Source organism: Lipotes vexillifer, unplaced genomic scaffold, assembly GCF_000442215.2.
Source record: "Lipotes vexillifer unplaced genomic scaffold, Lipotes_vexillifer_v1.1 scaffold1120, whole genome shotgun sequence".
Taxonomy (NCBI): domain Eukaryota; kingdom Metazoa; phylum Chordata; class Mammalia; order Artiodactyla; family Lipotidae; genus Lipotes; species Lipotes vexillifer.
Window position 1 is genome coordinate 201,459 of NW_006797892.1, and position 4,167 is coordinate 205,625.

General features: G+C 40.4%; 1 protein-coding gene across 2 annotated transcripts in view; it reads left to right on the plus strand.

Annotated features, from left to right (window-relative positions):
* RBFOX1 (RNA binding fox-1 homolog 1) overlaps nt 1-4,167 on the plus strand; it is a 196,227-nt gene that overhangs the window by 139,564 nt on the left and 52,496 nt on the right. The gene's annotated exons all lie outside the window — the stretch shown is intronic.

The following is a 4,167-nucleotide window of genomic DNA, read 5'->3' on the forward strand; positions in this document are numbered from 1 at the left end:
CCCCCCCCCCCGCCCCGAGCAACACAAAGAGTTACGGGGCCCAAATGCCAATAGCACCCACTCAGAGGAAAACTCAGCTATACCCAGCACGGTCTGGCCAGGAGACTGGCTTTCTGGTCTCTAGAAAGAATCTGGCTATATTCAGGACTGTGTGAAAGGGTTAAAGGCATTTTCTATAGCTCTTTGGCTTATCTATCTTTTAGAAAACCTGAATAAGCCTATATCATCTCTATTCTGATGACAAAGGGAAACACTCTTTGTTCATTATTTATTCATATCTCACGCATTCCCAAGTAGAGCATTTGAAGTGTTTTAAAAACAAATGCAATGAAACAAAGTTAAGAATATTAAGAAGTGAAATTTGATGAAATCATCAGGAAGGGAAAATAAAAGCAGAGAAATAAGACAATGTCCATCATTTCTGTATTGTCATTAGAGTTTTTTTTACCGAAAAGGTGGAGGATAATAACGAACCAAGGATGAATAGGCCTTAAATTCTCCCAACCCTCCAAAACAATGCGTCTGCATATCCTAAGCGTTATGTATCTGACTTTGTACTGCAAGGAATCATTGCTAGTATGATCATTATCTCCAGCCCACAGTGTCGAGCCCATTTTTAGATTCAAAAAGGCAGAAACAAAGATTTGTTATTCCCAAGGTCACATCATGAGTTATGAAGAAAAAATAAGTTACCCTTTAGGCTCATGAAAGCAAGATTCATAAGCCGTAAATGCAGAACTGCATGTTTATATCACATTAGTTTGTCTGAAAATCATTATCTTACCTTAGTAGATGGTAATTGTCGCTTTTTGGTCTATGTACCCTCAGTATATCACTACTATATTGAACAGAAAAAAAAAAATTGTATGGTTTTTCCTCATGTGAACAATTTATAAAAATCTCAGAGTAACACACCTGCTGTAAAATTGAAATTTGCTAACTTATAATGAACTTGCTCTTTGCTGGCAATAAACAGGTATAACTAATGCCATGGTCGCCAGGGAGAGAACCAGGCACCTCCAAGCGGTGAGGCACGTTGTTGGTGACTGCGTTGGACATGATTTCATTTTAATATTTAATATTCCAGTGATCTTCCTAATCATTTTGGTTATAATGGTGAATTGTGCCTCTTCACTGGCAATATTATGGTTGGAATTCTGAAACCACACCTAGTAGGAAGAGAAAATTCTCAAGATGGGCAGAGTAGGAAATTCAGAAGGGCTAAGGGTGTGTGTGTCCATGTGTGCATGTTCTATAAGAGCAGATTGAAAAGGAGGAAATTCAGCTAGTTGCCTGGGTGTTTTGCTGGATTACAAACTGCCTGGAGTGCTTTGAAACCAAATGAAAAAGTGTGAACTCAGCATCTTCAATGAAGGTTCCTTTCCCTTCATTGGCTTAGGCTGAAGGAGTCCACGGGAGGAGGGGCCGTGAGGGGCAGCCCATCTTGGAGAGGAAAAGAGCTGAGCAGGACACAGAGCAGACATTGGCTGGAGTCGAGAGCGCCCTGATCTATGTTGAGTGGAAGCAAGTAGCAGAGAGGTTGGAAACCCATTTCTGTTTCCAGGATGACATTATCAGGATTCAGGTGGTCCCGGGAATAGTGTGGATTTCCTGTAGCTGTTTGTCTTCAAAGTCCTTTAGTTTCCTGATTTCTAGATTTGACTGTCTTTCCTCCATTCCAGTTAATTGCTTCTCTCAGCTCGCTGCACTGTCTTACGCTAAGGACGCTGAGGCAAATGGTGCCTTTGGAGGAGTTTCTTACAGTCAGGCACGGGGAACACCATAGATGCTAACGATTTCAACAAATGTGATAAGTGATAAGATAGGGTGTTGAGTGGGCACCAGCTTCGGTTCCAGAAAGCTTCCTGAGAGAGAAGAAATCCAATCATTTCCATTGTAAATCAATTATACTTCAGTTAAAAAATTTTATTTTTATTTGAAAAGTTTAAAACCAAAAAAGAAAATGAAAGAAAGAAAATCCAATCAGGAAAAATCCAATCATTTCCTAAATTGCCACATTAAGCTCTCATTCTGCGATGCTCCCTCATACTCAGAGGTCCCCATCTTTTTATAAGCCATCACCTAAAAAAACCCTGCATTTATTAAGGAAGAATCTATTTTTCCCATTGTCACCAATTGAAGACATATCCGTCATCCTAAACCTCTGTTTTCCATGAAGTATTCAATATGAATACTGTGTTACTAAAATTGCAACGAAGAATGTGTCATTTATCCTATGTCCATGTACAGCTTCCTTTTTTTTTTTTTTTTTTTTCCTGAGAGATTGAAAAAAATCCACAGAACCTCCAAGGCCACCTTTGTGAAGCCCTGAGTGACCCTTGGAAGTATCCAACGTCAAGATAGTCACCCAGGAGGATTCGCTACGGATGCTCTTACATTTCCTTTTACTGATTTGGTTTTTCCCTCCACGTCCTGATATTTTCTGAAATTTCTCCCAGCAAGTAAAGAATGTAGGTTATGAAGAGCCCTATCTCCTCTTTCTCACATAGCTAAATAGAAAGTTATTGGGACATTAATTCATGATCACTCCTGGTGGCGGGGGGAAGGCTCTACTTGGACCAGGGATCACAGGAATGAGAGGAAAGCCCTAGACTGGGCCAACCAACCCCTTAGTGATTGCCAGCATTAACTGAGTGAGAATGGGTGATGAGTTAGAAAGCTAATGTCTCTGCAGACTATAAGATGGTTACAATCCTATAAAGACACAGACTATGGGGCAGATGAGATTGTCTCCTGCTTTTCTATCTCATACTGCCCTGGGTAGCTGACTTAATCTCTGCAGGCACAGTTGCCTTAGCAGGTGAGTGAAGACTACACCTGCCTCCGTGGGGTTGATAGAGGATGAAATAGGGAGATGCAGGTAAGGTTACAACGTAATCAGTTCCATCATATGGCACTTGTTAAGGGAACTGTAGCTACTGTTGTTGCTGTTGATGTGGTTATTGACTTTTTATTAGTTGCTCATACCCTCCTCTTTCTCAAGGGTCCCCTTTGGCTTATGTTGAGTACCCATATCTTTCCTTCCATGAGTCACGTACCCATTGGCTGGGGGACTCCTACAGTTCACAGACCTCCATTCCCCATACGCCACAGAGATGGCTTTGGACAGAGACACTTCAGTGGTTTATGGAATCTGTAGATTGGAAATAAAGTATTAACTAGTGAACAGTCTCGGGGAGAGCTAAATGGACCAAGTCGTCCATATTTCTCCTTGCATTTGCTCCTGGAGTCTGTTTAGATAAATGGCTACCATGTCCAGTCTGTCTTCCTAGGACTCACATTTGGGAGAAATTACCCATTGGGTAGTTGTCATCCAAGGGAGCTGGCAGGCTGATGATGTGTGGATGAAGACAGAAGGTAGAAGCGTCAGACACATACACCAGACTCAGTGCAACGTCGGATGTTACAGGACAGCAACTAAACCTCAATCCTCTCCCCACAAAACCCTATGAGATTGGCCTCACCAAGTTCTTGTTCTTAATTAGTTAATTAATTAATTAACAGCACCTTATCAAGTGCCTACTATGTACCAATCATATTGTATGGGGCTAGGGATGTAGAGAACCATAGGAGATTTTTAAAATTATTATTATTATTCTAAGTTAAGCACCCAGCATTTGCTATAGGGTTTTTATCTTGGCTCTCTGGATATTTTTGAGCAAGACATTTTGTACTTTCTCAAGTCATTAATTATGTCACATGTATGTACAGCTTCTCAGAGTTACCATGAGAAGTATTTTGAGCTGAATATGCTACTCTAAGTGCAAGAAAGATATGGTGGTATCCCAGGAAAAAACTTCTTACAGTTGGTCAGTGCAAGAATGAAGCCCATACACAGAGCCTTTGGGAGTGCTTTCAGGTTAGGTCCTGAAGAAGCCTTTAGAACAGTGTGTGCAAACCTTTCTTTCTGTAAATCAACCATGTTTTTTGGTTTGAATTTATAAATGTCTTATCCTCAGATTGATCTGATGCTTGGGAAGTTTCTCGATGAACATAAACATTAGGTCATCATCACCTAGCCCCAGAATACTTTCCAGAATTCTCTTTGGCTTTTTTGGTTTGGCCGTGAATTCTTGTTTAAATTCTCAGCCAGTTTTAAAATGTAACCTCTTACATTAAAAAAAAAAAAAAAAAAAAAAAAAAAAA